Consider the following 25,879-nt stretch of genomic DNA (forward strand, 5'->3'; position numbering starts at 1 on the left):
AGCAGCAATGTCACCAGCGAATCTTATCACTGATATCCTTTCACCTTGAATATTAAAACCCATGAAGAGGCGAAGAACTGCCTGCCTGGATCTACCTGTTAGGGATTTCTGCCCACAGCAGGGACTGGGGCGTAGGAGGGAAAGTAGATCGCCTGGGAAAGGTGTTTAGACATTGTGTTAAACGCCCATTGTGTGAAGACCTGGCGTTCTTAAAACTCCGCATGTTTTCGTATTCGCCTTGGACTGGACGCCATAGACAGAGCCATCAGCTGGTGTTCTCCCTCTGCCTGCTGTGTTTTCGGGAAGCCTCTGGCCTTCTGGAGAATTTTACGACAGAATGTAGCATTTGTGGTGGCTCTGAAATGGTATATGTTGGGACACAAAATCGTTTCTCTTAGTTTAGTCAAGGCACCTGGTTGGACATGATGTAACGTTTGGCCCGTCGAGATAACGATCTCTTCGCTAAATGTGTTGTTCACTTTGGGCCTAACCGAAAACTCTCAAAACGCAGTGCCTAAAGTTGCCATGGGAAAAGCAAATCGGCAGTGTAACATCTCCTCCTCCGCGCTTGAAAATTTACGAGTCAGGGTTTGGCTGCTTCCCCAGCAGGGAAAATAATATTATTAACTTTGGCTAGGTAGAGCAACGAGCAGTAGGGAAGATATGGTGCTCATGGAGTATTGTGATAAGCGCAAAATTCGTATGTGGCGGTTGTGTTCGTGCACTTTTGGAGTTTACCGAGTCTTGATGAAATGGGACGAGCAGAGAAATGCTTCGTCGGATTCAGACTCCAGCCTGGAGAGGAGGTTCTGGTCTTGACTCTTGACATGAGTAGATTGCACTTGAGACATGCATCCTAAGTATGAGTTTGCACTGGCGCTGGCCTTCACTGGAGAGCCTGTGGTGAGGTTTAGCTGTACCGACAGTTCCCATCTCAATCATTTCGGACATCTCGCAGTGCTGAGGATGACCTTATTTGTATCAGGTCTGCCACCTTGACGTTCGATCTTCGCGTGTGCCCTGTCTTATGAGTGAGTCAAATTGTTCAGTGGTGAAACCAACGAATGGGAATGTCACACCCTGGAATCTGCCAAGATTTCAGGGTTCTGTTAGAGAGTAATCGTCATCTGCTTGACAGATTGCCTACTCGTGTCTTTGCATACTTTTTGCCCACGAAACAAATTACAGGTGCCGCACATCATTACTCTGACGACGCTTGCACCACGACCGTCACGTGAGACAACGCTACACATCGAGAATGGGGTTTAGTGTTGCTGCCCAACCTCTTGGGACAAACAAAATCGCAGTCTCGCAACTTGTTCTCTGCTGCACGAACATAGTGTTACTTCTGTGCAGAATCAATGCATCAACGTCTGTTCAGTATTATATAATTTCAAATTCCATTATCTATGTTTTCAGCCAAAGGACACACAGTGGAGTGCTAATTCTATTTGTGTTATCAACAGTTCATGATTTATTTGTCATCTCGCTTAGGTTGTGTTATTTGCCCTATTTATGATTAATAAACTCTTGCCACTCTTTTTGGAAAAGTGTAATCACATATTGATATATTAATTGACGATAATAATAACAGGACCATATTTTCTTTATTGCTTCCCAGCATTCTAGTTCCATTTAAGGTCTTGATGAAAGTGATAACTTCCAATGCAGGCTAGCAATAACAACCACTGCCAGAGGGCAGAATCAGTTCAGAAGATACATGGCCACGTAGACGAGTGGAAGGCTTACAAGTTAAAACGATTGCTCTCAGCGTGTAAATTGACAGTCACCTGCAGCCTCTCAAACTACAAGACCAGTGTAGTCTTCCTTCAATTTCAGTCGTTGCTTCCGGCTCAATAACGAATAAAAACGAGAAAGAATGGTTATAATCATTTTCACAGTTTCCCTCCCTCTATTCAGCCTCCCTCTCCCCACCCATTCCTTCTCCTTTCTGTCTGTCTGTCTCTCTCTCTCTCTCTCTCTCTCTCTCTCCCTCTCTCTTCCTCCTTCCTCCTCACTCTTCCTCTTCCTTCACTACCCTTCCTTACCTTCACTTCAGTTTCCCTCTGTTCTTCATCTGTCAACATTCCCACCAGTCCTCTTTCCAATAGTCACACCTATCTCCTCCATTCCCTTCCTCTACTCCTTCACTTCCCTCTTCTATCGTCTTCCTCCCTTCCAAACCATCATTCCTTCTCACAAATTGCTCTGCTGATCGTTTACCTCATTCACTCCTTTCCTCCTCCTCCTAATTCCTTCTCTCTTCCTCATTTCACTCCTAAGTTCCTATTTACGTTTTCCTCATCACCATATTTTCTCTCCGCACCTTCTTCCTCTCCATAAAGTTCTCCCTTTCTGACGTTAACACTGTAACTTTTGTGTTACATCTGTTACGTAAGTTTATTCCTCTTAATGAGTAGAATACGGCAGCATTTTAAATTTTTAAATTGAGGCAGTTATTGTACGAAATTAGTCTGTCAGCTTGCCATTGCTGCCATTCACCGTTACATCCATTTAGTAATACCGATTCTCATACTTGGTACTAAGCACCAGGTGACCACTATGTGTTACTGTGTTGATAGTGACATCATCAGTTATGATTTCAGTGAGCACAGAATCATCGAAGTTGGACTGTGGATGAATGGAAACATATCTTGTTTCAACAATCGGATGGCTGTGTCCGTATATGCCAATATCTAGGCGATCAGCCTCTGAAAGCATGTAGCACAGAACGGACGTGGGCCAATGAAGGCCGTATCGTGCTGTGATGGACATCATCTTCATTGTGAGGTACAATGGCAGCTGTGGACTTCGTGCACATTATTGCAGACGCTCTCCATCCTTTGACGCATGATGTCTTCTTTGACAGTGACTGAATGCTGTAGCAGACTAACAGCCCTTGTGAGAATGCCAGAAACGTACTGTAGTGATTTCAGAAGCATGATGGCGAACTCATTTTGATATTTTGGCCAACCGGTTCGCCTGAGCTGAACGAAATGGAAGACATCTGGGACGATATCAGTGGACAGCACCGGGGCCGCAAGCCAGTAGCCCGTACTTTATCTGTATTGCATGATTTATGCATAGACATCTGGTGCTAAATACTAAAATGTATTAATCAAAGGAGGGCTGTGTAATGAAATGACTGAAATTTAATCCTCTGAAAGAGAATTACTATACGAAGATGGGCCACATAACATGAACACAGCAGGAGCACATTAAAAAACATGGATAATCAGAATTTTAATGTTAATAAGGTTTAAAACACCTACTTGACCGAAGATGTTTCCACTGCCTTCTGTTTTATGATGACTTTCAGAGTCAGGTGCAGTTTTATACTTGTGTAGCGGAAAATCTTGGTAACTGCCGAACGTGATGATAGGAAGTATAATGAAACAAACAATTTGCATTCCGCAAAAACGGTAATCGGACTCTGTATGAGAAACGTAGATTGCAAGATTCGATTTGTAAAAATGAAATTGTGTGTATGACGGCGCACAGTCGACACGTCAACAAAGCAATAGCTTGCCAACGTGGTTAAATAGATGAAATGAATATCGACCAACTGCTTCGAAAGAAAAACATTAATTAACTCCCATAACATTATCATCATAATCAGAACTACAGAGAATACGGAAATGCATCCTTATGTGAAAACAGCGTGAGACAAAAGGTAATAAGAAGGAGAATTTAAGTACCTCAGTTATTTCGAAAACATATGAAACGCGAAATTACAGAAGCGATACTAATCTTTGCAACGACGCTGGTTATAGTTTGATCTCTGGCATAGCAAGGTACATTAATTTGTTGTAATGCCTCCCTGAATGGCTAAGATAGTGTCTTTTACATATTTTCAAAGAGCCATTCAACTGCATTACTGGGGGGCTTCTGTTTAATTACCGTTTTGGGGCATAGTAGTAGTAATGAAATAGTTATATTTATGAAGTCGCTCCATCATCAAATGTTTGGAAGTTGTCACATAACAGTTTTCTCTTTTACGCAAAAATTTTCAGGCAGTTAATGCTGAAGACGTGATTCTCCTACCGTGGCCTTTGGTAAAACAAGCTAATCGTTATGGTTTGCTTAACATCTCGTTAGTAGAAAATTAGGCATGACGGCTTAGTATGAAAGGCCGGAATTTTGACTGAGCACAAAACTCTTTACGTTAATATTTGAAAGACAAGTTGATCTAATATGCAATTTACGATTACTGACATAAATTAACGTACTGCACTTTAGCAGCTTAAGTTCTTGCGGTAAATCTGCGTTTACTGTAAATGTTTTACGTCCTTTGTTATGACGAAGAGTATTTGTGAGTTAACCATTTCCGTAAATAAAAAAGTCACTGGGTCATGATACACAAAGAGGTCACAACAAGAAAGGAATTGATTAGATGTTGCGGCAAGCACTGACCAGTTGCGATGGAGTAAAGTGTAAGGTGCATGCGACATCTTTGGCTGTGATAGGATTCATCCTAATGGTCAGTTTCTGGACAGAAAGGTCATCGATCGGACGGTAAGCGAGCAAGATTCACTCAGCTCTACTTGCATCTCAAGGTTGCCTCCGTTAGTTCAGCATTACCAGGTTACATGGAACAGTGGTACTGCTGAATTAGTACTACTACATAGTATATGACCTATACAGATTACACTGAAAGAAATCTTTTTGAGACACGAACCAAAATTTTACAATGATTTAAATAACAGAATATAATTGTAATATACTAAATGAATATGTGTTTGGCAGGGGGGAAGGGGCGGATTTTTTCATGTTTCATTTGTAAAGTATCAGACATTGTCCATTCCACAATGACTTAAAATTCTAAAATTTATGATGAGCGAGGTATTAAATCGAAACCGCGTTTGTAATTAATATCCACAACACGCGCAATGTCAGCGTCTGTGCTCGGGAAATGTTATACCTCTAAACACATAGTTCAACTCAATAATGACGTAGAGCCGAGCATTCGCAACGTAAGTCAGGACTCTCATACCACCTCGCAGGACGGTTGGAACATGCCAGAGCGTGATGATTCTTGCGCGTCGAAACTAAATTCTCTAGCGTGATGTTCGCATGTGTGCGAACAGATGTCGCATCTCGCACTCGGAAAACTTCATCATCCTCCACTACAACAGGGAGCGCATAGCATATATCTGAGTTGATCCCAAGGTAAGCGCAAAATTCATCGTAGACAGTGCACCAGGTTTTGCTTTTTGTTATCCACGACAACACGCCCTAAAATAGTGTTAATTTGATTATTACGTAACTATTCCCGGTGTGTCTTAGTCACTGTCCCATATGCTCATCACATACTATGACGAATGGTTCAAATGGCTCTGAGCACTATGGGACGTAACATCTGAGGTCATCAGTCCCCTAGACTTAGAACTACTTAAACTTAACTTACCTAAGGACTTGACACACATCCAGGTCCAAGGCAGGATTCGAACCTGTGTCCGTGGTTCCGGACTGAAGTGTCCAGATCCGCTCGGCCACAGCGGCCGGCTACACTGACGAGCCAAAACATTATGACTACCTGCTCAATAGCCTATTGAGCCACCTTTGTAACGCAATACATCTCCGATTCTGCGTACCATCGATTCTACAGTTCTTTGGTAGATTTGTGGAGCTATGTGGCACCAGATGCCTACGCACAAGTCATGTAATTCCAGTAAATAAATTGCTGCTGATTTGTGCACGCGGCGATGGTGCTCAATAGCGACCCCTATGGGAACCATCGGTTTGGCATCATGTGAAACTGGTGGCCAAGACATTAACGTGATTTCACTATCATGCTTCTCGAACCACTGTGTCACGAATCTGGCTTCGAGACGCGGACAGATATGCTGCTGAAAGATGACATCGTCGTCAGGGAAAACATCAAGCATGAAGGGATGCAAATGGTCCGCAGCTGACGTGGTGTCTTCGATTACTACCACAGGTCCCATGCAAGTGCAAGAGTATGTCATATCATAATATTGCTCCCACTAGCCCGCTCCATTGCATGGTGCACGTTTCGAGCAGGCGTTCGCCTGGATGACGTCGTTCGTCGAGACGACAATCGACCTGGTGAAGTGAAAACGTCATTCATACGACGTCATTATTTCGCCAGATGTACCACAAGTCGCCATCTATCGTACTTTACAGAGTACACAAGCCAAACGATCTGTGAAGAGTCGTGGACGTCCAACCACTTTGCGCCTAGTGGTAGTTTCACAGCCCTTCATCCACTTTCTGTAGATGCTCACGACAGTAGCACGTGAACATTCGACCAGCTCCCCGTTTTCGAGATACTCGTTCACAGGCTCTGCATAATAATGATCTGCCCTTTGGCATAGTCGCTCATATCAGTGGATTTCCCTACTTGCGGCGCATAGGTAATACCCCATCCGTCTCTGCTCGGTTTACATACATTTCTCACTGTGTTACGTGCCCGCAATTCCACCAGGAGACATCCAGCCTTGCAGTGAACAGTGGTCGTAATGTTTGGCCTGTCAGTGTATTCACTAACACAGTAATCTTTACTTTAGAAATTTTCCAGTGTTCCAGTTCATTAGTTTAGTATTTACCGTCCATGTATTTGCGTCTCTCCCACTTATGTCAAGTGCTAATAGTAAAACATAGACAGATAACATGTTTACAAAACGAAAGTGTATATCCCTCTGCAGAAAATATTTCCATACATTCCAACAGAAATAGGCTTACTATCATTAAATATCTTTCGTATCGCAACTATCGCCTGACTTTATGTAATTCTACTCTGTATAAGAATCACATTTTGCAGGCTAGGACAACAGTCTACTAACAGGACAAAACCAGAACCATTCCAAAGAGTGTTAAACCAAATCCACATGAGGAGCTCGAAAAAGCAAACTGAAAGCACAAAAACGTATGCTCAAAGCTGAGCATAACACATACCTATAATTCACGATGGGCTATGAAAACTGAATTCATTCAAAGCCGGGTTGCATTTCGACTTTACATGACTTTCAACAGCACTAATACCGAAATCAACTTCTTAAACCTACGTTATAGTAAAATTACGTACTAATATCTACAGAAAGTTAAGGAGCAGCAGGTGGCGAAGAGGTGTGGGCCCGAGGGGGCCATCCAGAGGGGCTGCTGCCATTGTCGAGAGAACCAGTGTGCCACAGATGTCATAGCCGTCATTTAGTAGGCTGCCGGCCATTCACAGGCCTCCTGTCTTCATTACTGGGCGCTGACACGCCATCCCAGATGAACGACACCACACATACGTCGCTGCCCGCCAAGTACAACAAGGAAAAGCCTGTTTGCCTGACTGAGCCCAAAGTAATATATACTGAAGACATTGTTTGTTGTCAGCAGTGTTTGAGTGGGCCACTTCGAGCCCACTATCCCACTGCACCCGTCAGCATGGTGTTAGGGCGGTCATCACCTCTGTCACCCTTCACTTCTTACTTGGTTTTCAATGTCGTCAGTCTGACTACAGAGTGAAGGTGTACTACCGGTGTATACTGTCTTTTCCTCAAGTAACTTTACGCTTAAGCCCAGGTAGTATTTACCATACTTCAATCCTGATTTCACTACATCAACTACAGTCCTCTGGCTATCGAAATGCAGAAAGCATTTGCCTAAAGAGAAGTCGACTATTGCATCCTACTCGCTTAGGAAATCAATGTCTAACATGCATTCTACTATCGGTTCACTTCTAACTAGAAGTAGGCATTTTGTGACTCAGTTTCCTATTTTATCTTTAATATTTTTTGCATCTTGACATTGTGCAATTTAACTACAGTAGCTTTATGATTTATGGGTACTTTTGTCACCTCACAAATCATATTGATCGAATTGGTTAGCACAATACTCACCATAGTACCTGTGTCTATTTCAATTGTATTCAGTATATGTCCCACTACAGCATGTATAGTGGTTAGGAAGATATCTTCCCTCTGAGAAAGGCATTTGAGATAATCTGTAGTTAGTTCTTCTGTAATGTCCTTTTCATCATTCTAACATAACATATTTACTTCTTTATTTATGCTACCTCTTACACTGTCAACATCTGTGAGCACAGTGGGGGAGAAAACAGTTTGTTGATCTGGACTTAGTGTACTGTTACTCTTACGCTACTTCAGTGATGTTCACACCACGGGTTTGTGTTTACCAATCCCCTTCAAAAGTACAGTTTTGTACTGGTCCCTCATGCATGTTATTACTCTTATGCATGGTTGGTTGGTTGTCATTTCCTATCTGAGAATTCCATCTGTTTTTGTTGTGGTTGTTATTATGGTCCTGAAAGTGACCATTACCATTACCATAACAATCTGGATGATAGTGTTTATCAGTTCTTTTTTTTATTAACGTTTGGTGGACCATAATCAATCTGCTATCGGTTAGACATGTGAGTTGGTCCCAGCTGCTTCGTGTAGTTTACCCAGCTCTTTTGTCCAGCTGTGGTTGTACTACTGAAGAAGATTTTCTTTATTGTCATTGTTATGGTTATTCGATTTCGAATCTTCTTGTACAAGGTCAAGTGAGTCCAGTGCAGACATAAAATGTTCAAGATCGGTTTTTAAATACATGAATTAACTTTTTCCCAAGATCCAGCAGCAGTTTAGCTTTTAGTACTCTTAGAATATCCCAATTAGATAAGGGTTCTGCCAGTATCTTGTTCTATTTAGGCACTTTTCAGAGTATTTGCAGAGACTACCCTCCTTAATATTATTCAGTTCTGTGTTAAATACCTACTTTCAGAGGCTTTTCAAATCATACTTTGACCAGTACTTGGCTAAGATTGCTCTCTCAAATACATATTGACAATTCTGTGCAGTCCCAGTGGCCAAAATGGTGGCCTCTCTCTAAATGAAACCTCCGAATGAGTGATTTCTTTGTTGACTAGTCCACAATATGGGTAACACACCTTTAAAGAACTTAAGACAACAGGGTGAATACATTTTTATCCAAAATGAACACTTGAAATTGTCTATGCTTTAGTAGGCTTTCATCCAACAGAACTGATGAGAATAGCGGTGCTGCCACCATCCCACACACTACAGGGTTACGTGACATACCAGTGTGTCTGAAATCATTACTGTACCTTCGTTCATATATCATAGGACCAATATTTTCGTCGTTTACTCTAATAACGAAGGGTGGGGAGTCATTTAACTTTGCATAACCAGTAACTCCTGTTGGATGTCACAGGTTAGCGGCACAGCATTTTCTTGCCAATTCAGTAAATCCTCATCTAGCGCTGTCTTCATTCCAGTAACCTCTGCGTTAATTAGAGCCTACTTCTGCTGAAGTGCCTACCTGAGATAACACCTCGTTAACTTCATCATCATCATCTTCGTTTCCCATCCAACATCTGGTCGGGTTGGGGTATCAATGGTACTTCGCCACTTTACTCTGTCTTTCCACCAATCATCTTCCACAATTTGGTCCCGTAGCATGTTTCTCCGCCTTAAACTCATCTTTATTGCATCTATCCATCTTGTTCTCGGTCTTCCTCTTGGCCTCTTGCCCTGAATCTTGAACTCCATCATTCTTCTTGGTATTCTTCCCTCTCCCATCCTCTTCACATGCCCAAACCATTTTAATCTATCCTTTTCAATTTTCTCAGTCAACTTCTCCATTCCAATTTCCTTCCTAACATCTTCATTTTTCACTCTGTCTCTCCTCATCTTCCCTAGCATACGTCTTAGAAACTTCATTTCACTGGATTGTATCCTACTCTCCTCTCTTCCCGTCATAGTCAAAGTCTCTGAGCCGTAAATTAGTATGGGTGTGAAGTAAGTCTTGTATCAGCTTGCACCTCATTGTCACTTCCCTTCTCCACACTAAGCTCCTCACACACTGGAAAAATGTATTACTCTGTTGTATTCTTTTGCTAATTTCTGTCTCCAGACGAGCATTCCCCATTAATACGCTTCCTAAGTATTTAAAGTTGTCCACTATTTCAATATCCCGTTCCTTAATATGAATTTGTCCCTTGCCCTCTCTTTCCCCTCTGGTTACGATCATGGTCTTGCTTTTCTCGACACGAAATTTCATTCCATGTTTCTCGACCTTATCTTTTAGAATGTCTATTTCTTTATTTTTACCTCCTTACTGCTTGTTCCCCACACCACAATATCATCAGCAAATAGTAACAGCTTCATTCCCCTTCTTTCGTCTCTTTGAGTGTTCCATCCGTCACCATTATAAGCAGTAGTGGTGATATCACACTTCCTTGTCTTAGTCCGATAACATTCTTAAACCATTCAGTTCTTCTAACTGGTGTCTGCACACAACTAGTGCTTTTTTCATACATTGCCTGTATGACTTCAAGTGTTTGCTTTCCAACTCCCTCTCCCTTCAAGGTTGCCATACCTTCTCCCTGGGAACACTGTCATACGCTTTCACTAGGTCGAGAACGGTCATCACGAGGTCTTCCCCATACTCCCAATGTCTTTCCATCAACTGAATCAAAGATGAAGCCATGGCTTTATACAGTCGAAAAAGTTTTTATTTCGCAGCTGCAGCTGTTCGTTGAGAATGAGGCCATCATGACGAGAGAGATGTTTGAAAATCTCCAGTTGCTGTAAAACATCTAACCTACGCCCCTTCTTTTCGGTATGCAGAATATTGTTATCGCCTATGGCTTTAGGCACGTGTCCAGTACATAAGAGATGTGCAAACTGGACGTGCTTTCGCCATCAGACTGCAAACTGGACGTGTTTTCACCATCAGATATAAAGAACATCTTTTGAGAAAGAACGGCACCAGTCCCCTAAATTCATCCTTTGCGGTCATCTCTTATCTACTGGACACGTGCCTAAATCCATAGGCGATAACAATATTCTGCATACCGAAAAGATGTTTTAGAGGAATTGGAGATTTTCAAACATCTCTCTCGTCACGGTGGCCTCATTCTCAACAAACAGCTGCAGCTGCGAAGTAAAAACTTTTTCTACTATATAAAGCCATGGCTTCATCTTTGATTCAGATTTCCTCATGCAATTTACCGAAATGTTGATTTCCTTTTACATCGTTGCTGTTATCTTGTATGTCATAACTAACGTTTTTTCACGTTACAAAATGTATCTCTGTTTAAAGCAGATAAATATGTAACTTCATCCTATTATTATTAGTGCTTACATTATGCCTGAATCAGCTGCATCACAATTTCATGTGTCTAATTTTGAATGTACAGTAGCCTAGTTGTTTCTGCGGCTACTAGATGGCGCTCGTAGCAACACCATGTTTACTTGCCCACACTTTCTAACGTAGACACCTCAGTCTTGTTGCAACCCTTGTTCACTAAAGTACGAGCAGCCCTTAGCGGCTCGCCATCTTACTTACAACTATTCATGACGTCGCCTTTCCGGCTTAGATCTTTTTTAATATGTGACTTGTAAGTGTTGCATTTTTTTTCAGTCAGTACAAACTTTAATTTTATTGATATATTATATACTTAATATGTTTTAGAACAGTTAGTCTAATTCTGAAGACGACGCTCATAGCAGCGTCGAAACCTGGTCAATTTTGACTTAATATTTGTGACCAAGGGCTTATTTGATCTAATATAATTCTGACACGGTCACTGAACCTTAGCAGCTATGTTCAAAGTTTTAAACTTTCTCTTTGTGTTTCAAATTGAAGTTTAATCTTATTGGCCTGTTCTGCAGAGCAATTATTTACTTCCACACATTGATGAGCGAACTATTTCATTTGTTTTTCTTCATCAGACAACTACGTTACTGCATCAGGTGGACCCTGATAGGCAATTTTCAGTGCTGTAATTTCAGTAGTTAATGTGCTGCACTGTAATAACAAACTTGTTATGCCACTTATCATAGCATTTGCACCATTGTTGAATCTGATATAGTTGTGGTTAGGTATGTTACCTGAGAAGATATTTCATAACGCTTAGTTGACATCTCATTACACAGAGTTGAAGAGTTGATATATCATTCAGTTTTGTTGACATTTCATTATGATAATACTTATTTTTAATTGACATTTCCTGCATCGTATCCACTAAACTATTCATCGTTGTGATGTTTGGACCTGCTATATTGGTGACAGTCATAGCACTAATTACTTCACTTTCAGCCCACGAATCACCTACTGAAGAGTCTACACCCTCAATAGCCACGTCTGCGAATTTGATTTTATCAGCATTCATTTCTATCTTATGCAGCGTTTAAAGTTCCATTTTGGTAAATTTCCCAATTTTTACCATAACACGTAAGTGAAATCACGTAATCCAAATTAATATCAGCAGACAACTGATTCATATTTCTGAAATACGACGGTACTCACATGAAAAAGCAAGTTATCATTTGTCATGACGATTTCTCGCTCTTCTACAAATCAAATTTTTACTCATGTAGAAGTTAATTACTACAGAAATTTCAAACTTTAATGCACTACGCTAAATCTTGCTTTGAATGGGTACCAGTGATATGTGAATTCACTCTACAGGCAAAGGTAAATAGACAATCTCGCCCTTATCCTTTCTTTTTCAAGATAGGATAGACAGCAGATGTCCATTACTTTCAAAAAATTTCTAATTCTTCTAGTTATACATTTTTGGTTATTTACATTAGTTATTTTGGTATCTTGCTCAGAGTTCTCGTGCGTTATCATATTATTTCCTTTAGTTATAAATTATTTTTTGTTGTTCATTCTAACAATGTTACATTAACGAGGTTTACATATCACACACATAAAAATTATATGATGTCAAGTCACAGTGCCGCCAGTGTAATATATCCCTCAGAGACTGAATGGCCTTCCACACCTCTCCACTCCTTTGGTGAGTTGAGTACGCACTTGGCTGCTGTGGGGTTTCTGAGCTGGAAATTGGTAAGAGTCACCATTCCTCTGTCACTGTAAGCTCTGGGCACGCTTCAGTGATCACTGTACAACACAGTGGTGGAACACCGTGTGTCACAAGGAAGGCGGATCTTGGCTTGCCACAGATGGTGCAAATTGTGATCCGTTATGGGTTTGGGAACCATGCGCTTCAACGTTTTGTGAGGGTACTGGTGAACCTTCGAAATATTCCTGTGGACGTCAGAATGACAAGCATCAGTTCAACTGGCCGATAGATCGCTCCCCTTGTACTCACATGAATTTAATAAAAAATGCGTGGCGCAATGGATAATTAACAAGGAAGGTTGGCCTCAGCAAACACGAAACATGAATGCTGTACGTCACAAAAGATAACAAACGGGGCATTCACCTACCACTGATACCTATTAATTACAAATTTCAATACTGACATAAGAGTACATTAATAACAAGTTATCACAGAATTAGTTCGATCACAAGCAATGCAGAAAATAAGGAAACCATCGGTTTTAAACATGGTACAACACATATTGACAGAGATTGGGTAATTCAGTTGGATGGGACAAGACGGCAATCTACACAGGACTTACGGAAAAATAAATGCTCGTTGGTCCAACTCGATCCTCTCCATGGTGGAACGGTAAAGACGGAACATTAGAACCTGTCTGGCATCGGCAGTACTCATCTCAAAATGCTCTGCCATCGTATGCACAGTGTGTCCATTGTTACAAGAATGCTGCTGTAGGGAACTGACTGCCTTTACTGAAAATCCTCTGAATGGCTTCCCTTACTGTTATAGAACAAGTGGAATGGTTGATGGAGTCCAGTACCTATTCTTGCTCTCCTCGATGGTGTGTTGATCCTTGGCCATCGCTAACCGAAGGGCTGTGAGGATTTCTGCTGTTGATCGGCATATAAACCGTCACAGAGCTTCACGCCTGATCCAGATTACTGAACAGCAGTCAACAGGCCACTAAGGGACAGGTTGCCTGCTAGGATGACCTGAGTACGTTGGCATTGAGGGCAGCACCATGAGGGATCTTTCGTAAAATATGGTCCACCCACTACTGGATGCTGTTGTGGCGTTCAAATACAGGTAGCTGGTTGAGCAGCGCCCATTTGGCTCTGCTGATCATCTATCACGCTTACATCCTTTCGGAAGGAGCCCCTTCCAGTAGGTGAATAACTTCCCACTGACCAGAGTCTATGAGGGCTAAACAGCACAAAGAGAGCAGCACAGAAATGAGTGAGAGTACTTCTGTTGAGGATGTACAGCTTGTGAGATGTCATAAGGCTCTCCAAAACCCAACACCAAGGGCTAGTAGAGGTCGAGCCTCACAATATATGATGGGAAGTTTCCCAGTGGGAGAAATGGTAGGAGAAGTTGTTCCATAGGATCTGTTACAGCCTCAGCGTCAATCGCATGTTGCAGAGATAAATACAGTGAGTAAACTTCACCTGAAACTGCCTGCAGGACAGTAGCTTTGGGGAGAGCAGAGAAATGGTGTCCGACTCCTCTCTTGGCCCTTCCCTAATCAGGTCATCCTTACAATGGAGCATATAGGCCCATAGTTAAGGGAAATCAGACACTTTAAAATGCGCTGCCTGCAAACACAAGCACAGGGGGCGTTCCTGTGCTAGGAATCTCAGTTCCTCCACGCTTCCTGAACCGATTAACGTTCCGTTAAAATATGGGAACCATCAATTATGGGGATAGCACTTTCACCCTGTCTTTCTGCCAGCGAGTGGAGTCCACAGTGCGTGGACGCTCAGTCACAGTCATGGGGAAAGACGATTATCCCAGCCTGACATCGAGGCTCTTCAGCTCTGAAGAAGATTAGAGAGAGACAACAAAGAGGATGATGTGGACTTTGTTTTTTTTTCGCTTTTTTTTTGTTTTTTTTTTTGCCTGGATAGGCAATGTGAATTTTGTTTGCATTTTTTGGCACCGAACTCTGGTGAACAAATGAACACTGACTGGGCTGGGACACACAACAAACCACAATCACACTGTGTTTTGGTGAAGTGAAAAGTGTTTTACTACGTTATTTGTGGAAAATACTTGTTATAGTTACGTGTGCATCACAACACCTCACCACGATGCGGTGAATGAAACTGCTTGCCACACGAAAACGAAAGTAAAAACGAATATAGGCGCGAAAACATCGTGACAAACTAAATTACATTTTAGAAGATAGTTTAACTCCCAGCAGAAAGCTTTCTCATCAACATCGTTTGGTTGCAAATGACAAGCCACCTGTATTAATTAACACACAAGTGATCCGGAAAATTCATGCACATCAGATATAAAGGTATTTACAAAAAGGAACGATCTACTTCTTGAACTAAACAGCCACATAATTTTATAATCATTTAACAAAAGTGTTCACATTACAGAATAAATAAAAACGAAAACCAACTGATTTTGGCACAGTGGTGCCGAAACATCTTTGGGTACTGAAAAAAAAAACGGTGTTTTGCGTAACTGGCGGACCTCACATCCAACAATTATGAAAACAGTATAGCAGCACTTGACAGTGGACAAGACGGAAATTTAGAACGGACAGGAAGCTCCTCAATGTCTTTTCTGATGTTCTAGGAGGGGGATAATATAGGGTTGAATATAACTGCAACAGCACAAGGGTATCGACAAACGCATGTGTTAGTGTTGGAATTGGCAACTTCCGTTTGAGTAGCAGCATCATGTTTCTCAACAGCAAAGGAGATAGCGAACGTGGGGAGCAGCATGGCTTTAAATATGTTTCTGGCCTCACCACACGAGATGCGCTTCATAGCTTTAATTTCGTATCTTCCATTCTTGAAAATGTACACTGCAGCCCTGTTCCAAACAGGACGAGCCAAGATCACAAACTTCAAAGGAGATGAACAGGTACTCCTTAATGGGCGGACCTATAACATTTGTCACAAATGTCTTCTCCCTTACACCCATGAGCTTCTCCCTTACACCCATGAGTAGTATGCCCAAAATACTGGAATTCGAAACAGCACGTCGGGTTGGGGACATAAGGCCGCATGCATAGACGGAGGAAGCCTGCCTTGAGAAGCTCTGAAAGTTTCGTGCTATTGAACGTCAGGGTAAAGGAGATACCCATCCACCCTCTTCATGATTTTTTGCACGTCGACTATATCTTCTTGAGCCCACTGTCTTTGGATTCCACATTGGGAATGTCCATCAGATCCCTGCTGTAATTGAAGGTGGTGTGGAGCTCAGTGGCATATTCTCCAAAGTTTTTCGCTTCCTGCAGATTTGTCCCTTATTGGGAACTAGAGATTTCGACCAGCAGTGTGTCAGAATGTCCAACTGCTTAACACTTTAATGTCTCTGCTATACCCTCTAAACCTTTTTGAATATAAGAAATCGATACAGGGAACAACACATTACTTTTCCACGCATACATCACTGTAATATCTTTATTCCCCAAGCAGACTACAAAAAATGGCTCTGAGCACTATGGGACTTAACATCTGTGGTCATCAGTCCCCTAGAACTTAGAACTACTTAAACCTAACTAACCTAAGGACATCACACACATCCATGCCCAAGGCAGGATTCGAACCTGCGACCGTAGCAGTCGCGCGGTTCCGGACTGAGCGCCTAGAACCGCTAGACCACCGCGGCCGGCAGCAGACTACAGTTTTATAAATTGACAAGTCAACATTCTCCCATTCGAAGTCAGTCTCTCGGTCAAATGACTCTTTATGTCGTCGACGATGGACAGGGATGAACTGTGGTACCTGTGAACAACAGTGAACAACGTTCTCCTCCCTAACTTTTCTTAACTAAACACGTGATGCAGCCGTTTAATGGCTGCCAGTTAGATCATAATTTAAATAGTTTAAATCGCACGCCGCGCCACCGTGCTCACTTCCACAGAACCTTCTTGCCACAATGAAGTCTCCAGCGGCGCTCCACAAATTCGGAGCCGAGTACCCCGCCGAAATTCTGTATGGCTCTGCATTCCATCGCCAAGGATTTTCGGGAACAAATCTGGCAAAATTCGAATCGGGTGTGGATACCAGAAAACAAACACTTTCCGAAACCATCCAGGATCTACAATGAACGCTTCCCCCAGTAGAATCGATACAAACAGATCTCAATTACACAGTAAACAATTGATTTACAGCGTTTCCAAGATATTCTTCAATGATTCTGACACGTTATTCAAGTCCCACTAGAGACAAGCACCTCGTGTCAGATTCCCAATCGACGACATCGGTGAACTGATATTTTCTTTTAATTTAAGTAACTACACTCAAAACTAACAACAAATGTGAACAAATCTCGCCCCTCGTATAATTCCGTGCAGTGAAGCTACGTATATAAAACGTTACTCGATACAGCAATAGATTTTCCCCCAAAATATTATTAGATAAGTAGATAAACATACATCTGTCGTCGTAGGTAAGCATAATTGATTTTCATTTTTCCAAAATTCTCCGACCTCAATGCACTCAAGTTGGCGTGACCATAACTTATAATTTGGAAATTACAACAAACATAAAACCATCCAAAAACTTAAGCCTAACACATAAATAAATCCCTTACATTCCCTCAAAAACCTAATTTATATGCATATTGTGCGCTGATTCTTGACCTTATACCGTTCAGCAAATAATTTAGTTCACCAACCTCCTCACACCCAAATGTGCATCTAATCTATCTCTTTATAATTCCATGCACCTTGTGCTCATAAAAAATCCTTATGGGACGAAACAACAAACAAGCTACAATAAATCATAAAATAAAACATTGAAAATTATTCCTCCAAACTTGTCACACATCACAATCACGGGTAATTATGATGGCGCAATGTGATTCTCCCCTGTCAAAACATTCTTAAATTTTACTTTCCTTTTTACACCCTCAATTTCAATATCCAAGCATCTTCCCACACAGTGAAGCAAAGTTTTATATTTACATACGAAATCTGTTCCCGGCACCACATCATTTACAAGTCCATTCACTACAAAGCATCCTATACTAAAATGATTCTCCTCGCACTTGAATTCCAAGAGCACTTCTTGCCTTATCGATTTACTTAAACTTCCAAATGTGATTTTAATTTTTTACACCATTTGCAGGTAGTAATACTAATTTCTTATTCTTTATCCTACGTACAAAACCTTCCGAAACTGCCGACACATTACTTCCAGAATCGAGCAGTGCGTCTACTTTCTCATTATTTACTTTAATTTCAACGATAGGCTGAACATTAATCATTTATTTCCGCTCCAGACACTGTTCCCTCAATAAATCATTCTCTACGTCTCGTCCCTTCTCTTCCATCTCTATCCTGTTCTATCCACCCCTCAATTTCGTACTCATCCCAAAATAACTCGTTAAATGCCTCTTTCGGCCGAATTTCATTTTTTCTCCCTTCTAGATCTCTCGCTATCTTAAACTTTTCTCGAGTCTACAAATGAGGCAATAACGATCGTAATGTTCTACCATACCATCGCCAATCAGTTACAGTAAAATCACATTCATCCTTAAGATACCATTCTGGCCAAATATCACTTTCTATATTAGAATCGAATTCACTGTATTCTCCCTTAAAATATCGACATTAGCAGCTACAACATCATTATCATGAAATAAAGCATTACTTTTTACTTCCACGACACTAAAAACACCTTCACAAACAGCACTTTCAACAGCTGCTGATGCATCGTATAACTCACTACATAAATCCTCATGTACCTCCATCGACAAATCACCAATATAAGAAACGTTCATAGTTTCACCATCCTCTGCCGTTACACCATATAAATTACAGGTACAGCGTCGTGCAATTTCAGAATCAACAGTATCATTAAATTCCACTGCATTTTGATTTAAACCTGAGCATAATATCTTTTCCTCTCCTACACGCTCCTGCACTACATTAATTTCAGATCGCACATCAAATTCAGATCCACATTCATTCAGAAACAAACATTCAAGATCCACAGATCCATCCACAATTTCGGGTTCACCTCCATTAGTAGAAAGATATGCGCACCTTTCTTCTTCTGAAGTATCAATACCAGCAGCTTCAATTTTCGTAACTTCAGCACATAAAACATCATTACTACCTTCCTTCAACAATAATTCACCAGTATCCACCGATACACACACAAATTCATCTACAGCTGACGAGACTAATGCTTCGCAGCCCTTATTAACCTCCTTAAGAACTTTCGCCGCCACAATATCACCTGAAACATCATCACCTTCATTACTATAATCGTAACTCCTGGTTAGTACCTCTTTACAATTTTCTATACCATCTATCTCCAGCAAATTCAGCTCCACCTCAGCCTCCTTTTGGCACACAGAATCTTTCATTGCATTAATATTCACACGCTTTATCGTCTCACATTCATAAAACTAATCATTTAGCCCTAAATCGTCGTCATCGCCTTTATAGTTACCTTTCATTATCTTAGGATCACGTCTTTTATGTACGATCTGAGTTGAAAATTTACCTATTTGATTCTCGTCTCTTAATAATATCATTTCAATATTCTGACGCCTTTCTGCCGATTTATTACCACCTATAACGTTTCCGTTCACTCGCGTCCTATTCATCGCCGGTTCATTTTGCTGTCTCCGGACCTGAGATGCGGCTAAACTTAAGTTTCCCGATCTCCCATTACGCTCGCTCATTTCGCCAGGTGCCGGTCCCTAAACTCTACGTTCTTGGTGTCGGTACCTGTCACCGAAGTATCCGTTCCCATTACTCCTTTGAAATTTATCGTTGAATGTGTTCATGTTACGTTTCCATTATCAAAACTGTTGTTTGCGTTTCTTTGATAACTTCCCGGATGTTTTTCATAGTAGTTACTCGGACTGTAGTTATAATTTCCACTCTGGAAACTATTTGCCTGCTTACTTTGCGTTTAAATTTCAACGCCCATTCTAATTTTTCTACAAAGTCCAAAAATTCCTCTACTGAGTTGCTAGGACTGTGCACTAGATCCCACTGCAAATTTTCCGGTATCCACCTTTTCAGCGTCGTAATTTCAGTAAGCATTCCCATTGGACGTTTCACATGCATTGATATCTCAAGTTCACGTTTACAAAATTCTCGCATCGACCCGTTCCCATATTTAAAAGTTGACCCGTTCAGAAACGCATTTTGGAGCCGTGTTTGCTTCGGTTCAGTCCAGAACTTGTTCAGGAAGCTGGTTTGAAATATTTCGTTGATAGTGAACGAATCACTGTGTATATTAGCCCACGTTTGTGGCTCGCCTTCCAAATGTCTTTTCACGAATTTTTATCTTCGCCTCGTCGGCCATTCCCCATATAAAACAATCCCTGCATGCTACTAGAAAATTTACTGGGTGGTATTTCCCGTCCTCTCCAAAACATTGGACTGATCCTGAGTTCATCCACGGAACACTGATCGCTGTAGAGGTTTTATGTGCATCTAAAGAATTCAATTCGCTTTTTATTACATTGATTTGCTTTATAATTTCACTGTTTTCAATTTTAATGCCAGAATGTACTTGTTCCTTTATTTTATCTACTTCTTTCTCCCCTTTACCTATTCGAACGGATAAGCTGCTAATAACCTCTGTCGTCTCAGTCATTAGAGCATCTTGGCTACTCATACAATTTCTTACGTTGCCTCCCAAATCTGCCTGCAACTTCTCCACCTTATCATTGCCCATTTCATCCCGACTGGTTTTTAATTTCTCGTCTATCAATTCCTCGATTCCACTAGCCATTTTACCTACTTAGTCTTTCACAACCGAAGCTATTTCCGATTGAACTTAATCAATTTTTAAATTTATGTCAACCATATCGGTTTTAACAGGGTCAATTTTTAAATTTACGTCACCCATATAGGTTCTAACAGAATCAATTTTGGATCCCATATCGGTTTTAACATAATCAATTTTGGATCCCAATCCTCTTATCATTTGCATTACCTGCGACATCATGTCTCCCCCAAATTCATCTCCCTTGCATGATTTCGGACTATTTGCCCTACTAAATTCACCGCCGATCACGCTCTCCCGTTTCGACTTCGGTATAAGCGGCTCGCTAGTATTTTCGGACCCACACAAACAGGCCGACTGTTTAATATTAGCGACGTCTGTTATTGGCAATGGAACTACAGAATCATGCATAATCTCGCTATCAGCGCAGGTACTTAGCTTTGTCGTGCTGGATCCTTCTGCCTTGGTATTGCTGCCGATGTTGTAGTTGAAGCCGAGGCTGAAGATCTCGTAGTCTGTGATATTGCAACCGCCGCTGCGCGATGAATCGCCCTTGAAGATACCGCTGCTGGCTGGAGCCACGTGCTTTCGATGTCGTGTCTTCTTCTGCGTTTCTTTTTTATCACTCCTAGCCACTGGTAAAACTCGGTGCACACAATTGTTGCAAAATTCGTAGCTCAGAGCCCGCACGCAAATTGCCTAAACTGCCACAGACTTTGGACCTAGGTCACAGAATGTCATCAACTGTGAGAATTACAATTGTAATTTCACAACTATTAAAGAAACCTAATATTCAGTCCTGAACATGTGTCACATTTAACTTTAGTGAGAGGTCCCGCCTATCGAAGTTCAGAAAATAGTTTTGGAAACACTTTGCAGAATTCACATCGAATTCTAAACTTTCCAGAGTTCACATTCCGCAACTAACACTACCCAAAATCCAATTCTGTTCCAACACTTTGCAACATTCTTATCCCCCAACTAACACTTTCCAAATTCCTATCCCGGACGAGCCCCCAATTGCGAGCTAAGATACCAAAGATGTTCGGGCTCACATGCGGTTCCTCTTCGTCGAAATTACTTGGCTCAAACACGTCTAGGGGTTGAACTGCATGCGTCGCATTACACACCGTAAATTAGACACTTGTGAAACTTTCGTTAAATTGTCTGGCTGATGGTAAGTTTGAGAAAGCCACAGTTAATATAACGTATAATAACAGTAATAACAATATCGGGAACTAAATGACCGACCCATAAATTATGTAGGCCATACAGTTGCGCTTTGGTTAGAATAACGTTTATTCAGAAAGCAAACTAATAGCGACAGTATAAAGATAGAAACTATTCTCGAAAGAACAGATACCATTGTTGACCGTGTAGCTTCTCGAGAACAAATGATAATTAATTGAAGCCCTCAGCTGCGGGCGGTTGTTGTAGATATACGTCAATGGGGAGAACTGAAGATGTGTGCCCCGACCGGGACTCGAACCCGGGATTTCCTGCTTACATGGTAGACGCTCCACCCATCTGAGCCACCGAGGACACAGATGTATAGCTCGACTGCAGGGACTTATTCCTTGCACGCTTCCCGTGAGACCCACATTCCCAACTGTCCACAATCTACATACGTAATGTACTTAATAGGTATTTGCCCATCCACTCATTACTCGCGCACACTAAGGTGACGATTCCCGTAAGAGTTCGGGCAACCTGTGCGCATACGCACAGGCGAAGGTCAATGGCTGGTAGCCTTTGCCTATATATATGGAGATAGTAATTGTTCTCGAGTTAATGAGTGGATGGGCAAATATCTATTAAGTACATTACGTATGTAGATTGTGGACAGTTGGGAATGTGAGTCTCACGGGAAGCGTGCAAGGGATAAGTCCCTGCAGTCGCGCTATTCATCTGTGTCCTCGGTGGCTCAGATGGATGGAACGTCTGCCATCTAAGCAGGAGATGCCGGGTTCGAGTCCCGGTCGGGGCACACATTTTCAGCTGTCCTCATCGAGGTATATCAACAACACCTATCGGCAGCTGAGGGTTTCAATTAATTATCATTTATATTAGCAAAAGTGGTCGTATTTAGAATTACTATTACACTCGCGCGCATATCCATTTGACACAGTTCGATCATTCACATTGTCATCGTGAATTAAAAGTCCAACACTCAACCTCGTTAACTACGCGAAAAGTTAAGAGTTCACACCAGGCGCGTGGCTGCTCACCGCTCAGTGCCACGATACCACAAAACGCGAAATTTTCTAATTCGTTTCACTTGCTAGCTGCCTAAAGACCGAACGTCTACTTTCGCGTCTGCATCCGAACTGTAACCTTTGGTGTCTCCAGCCGATCTGCCCTCTCTCACGTCTGCACCAGCACTGTCTCTCTGCCCGTCCCCGGCCGCGTTTCCCGCACGCCGAATACCCTCGCTCGACTGACAAGTGCAGTTCCCTTTCCTGAGGCCGTCCATCTGATTGGCTACAGCTTATTCTACATTATTTTACATTTTAACATGTTTAAATAATCAAAGCATGACCACTTTCACGTTCTAAATAAAGTAACAATAATATCCACTACCTAATAAATGTTAAATTCTTTTACATAAAAGCAATACAATTTCTGATGTGAAGGTCGATGGCAGAGGTCGATGGCAGCATGTCATGACCTCACACAAATGCAGGATGCTTTTCAATCGGTACCCCTGGGATTTCCAATGGGATGATAGAGGCTAGCACGAGTGGGGGGTTGTAAGAATCAGGAACATTCTATAATAATTAGTACTGGAATACTTTAGTAAATAACCTCTACTTAACGTTGTCCTGCTACTGCACTCCAGGAACATAACTAATAACAACTATCTTTCTTGAATACAAGTGACTCATTAACAAACATTAACTGGATTATACAACAAGTAAAATAACACAATTCTGGTATCACGTGCGTAATACATGCGCGAACTAGAGGCTGAGAACCTAGCAACCTGGAAGCTATTCTAATATGACTTCGCTCACGACCTGTAGATGACTCGGCCGAAGAGATCTGCAAGTCTCTGTCCGTGCCATACGGCGGCGCTGCAAGGGCCAGCGATTCCAGAGAGGTTGCAAGTGCTGGACCGTTATCGATTATCGCAACCTCTAGCGTGGTTATAACGCTGACATCACAATTTCCTTCTTAACTTTGAATGTCATTGCCAGTAGCCTTGAACCAATGTGCTTCCTGATAAATAAATAAACTTTACAACAAATATTCTGTCACCTTGTTAACAGAATCTTCCGTCGGCTCTTGGTAGAACAACCTTATAATGAATGAAAAGCACGAGTTTGCTTTTCATTTATTGTTCTGTTACCTAGTGATTCAATAAGGTGTCATGCTGTCTTCGTTCAATGGGTTTTGTGTGGAGGAAATGCTGATCTGATGCTCAAATGAAAATACTGATAACTTAAATTTACTACATCTTTCAAACACATAAAGTTATAGAGTTGATATTTACAATATTTGTCATTTTAATGAGGTGCTTCTATATGAAATGTCGATGGCTAAGCTCGACTAAAGCGTTCAGATTTTAGCATTCAGGTATTTGTTACAAAACTTGTGAATTTCACTTTATCAATTAATTCTAAACTATTATAGATACGATCAGTTTTATTTGGATCACCATGATAATTTATGAAGGATGGTACATTAATATTAGTTTGGAATTCATTCCCTGCATTACTACGCTATTAAATAGTTTCCATAAATGTTTTCCTTTATGGCCGATCTTAGGTCCGCCATATTTAACACTGCTATTTCTCCTTGGCCACAAACGGCTTCTACTGGGTTTTCCTAAGACGTAGGTTCTCGTCTGTCTCACTTGCACAATACAGCGCGTAGGCCTCAATAGACAATAGACGCCTGTTTCCCCCTCTCGTGGTGAATCTGTGCTCTTTGTGGCACGCGGCTCTGGACCAAAGGGTTCGTTTCACAATTCCTGAAGGCTGACTCTTTCGGCCATATACTTAAATGAGAGCGAAATGCTCGTTAAGTCACACACTGATCAAGCAGTATAGAAAACAAGGAGAAATTCCGAAAGGGAATTAAAGCTGATGGAAGAAAAATGCGAACTTTAAGTTTTACTGAGGACACTGTAATTCTGTCAAAGAGAACAAAGGATTTGGAAGAACAGGTGAACAAAATTAATAGTGCCTCGAAAAGTTGTAATAAGATGGACGAAAAATCCTAAATCAAATGGACTATAGTAGAACTAAATCTGGAATTTCTGAGTGAGCTAGACTAGGAGATGAGACATTAAAAGTAGTTGATGAGTCTTGCTGTATGTGTGGCAAAATAATCAACGATGAACAAAGTAGAGACGATGTAGAATGGAGACTGGTAATAGTAAGGGAAATATTTTTGAAGAAGAAAAGATTAAATATTAGAGAGTTTTTCTTAAGGTAATTGTTTTGAGTGTTGCCTCGTACAGAAGCGAAAAGTGGACATAAGTAGTTCAAACAAGAGGATAGTAGGAGCTTTTGAAATTTGCTGATACAGAAAAATATTGAAGATTAAATAGGTAAGTCGAAAACTATTGAAGAGGTACTAATCGAAATGGGAGAATTACAAATTTTAGGCATAACCTGACTAAAAGAATGGTTTGGTCCATAGCACACACTCTGAGGCACCAAGATATCGTCAAAATGCCAATGGAGGGCAGTATGGAGGGTAAAAATTGTAGAAGAGGATCAAGACTCGATTATAGCAAGAAGGATGAAACCGATGTTTAGCAGTTATACTGAGAGAAAAAGGCTTACACGGGATAGTGTGGAGACTTGCATCAAACCAGTCTTCGGACTGAAGACTACAAAAAACTACACTTTTCCACTACAAATTTTACTAACAGTCCTACCACCGTTCTCATATTAAGTAAACTGTAAGTCCATAGCAAATGTTCAGTTAATCTTTTACGTTGTTTCCATTCTGTACTTACACTACTGGCCATTACAATTGCTACACCACGAAGATGACGTACTACAGACGTGAAATTTAAGCGACAGGAAGAGGATGGTGTGATATGCAAATGATTAGCTTTTCAGAGCATTCACACAAGGTTGGCGCCGATGGCGACACCTACAACGTGCTGACATGAGGAAAGTTTCCAACCGATTTCTCATACACAAACAGCAGTTGACCGGCGTTGCCTGGTGAAACGTTGTTGTGATGCCTCGTGTAAAGAGGAGAAATGCGTACCATCACGTTTCCGACTTTGATAAAGGTCGGATTGTAGCCTTTCGCGATTGCGGTTTATCGTATCGCGACACTACTGCTCGCGTTGGTCGAGATCCAATGA

Source organism: Schistocerca serialis, chromosome 8, assembly GCF_023864345.2.
Source record: "Schistocerca serialis cubense isolate TAMUIC-IGC-003099 chromosome 8, iqSchSeri2.2, whole genome shotgun sequence".
Classification (NCBI taxonomy): Eukaryota; Metazoa; Arthropoda; class Insecta; order Orthoptera; family Acrididae; genus Schistocerca; species Schistocerca serialis.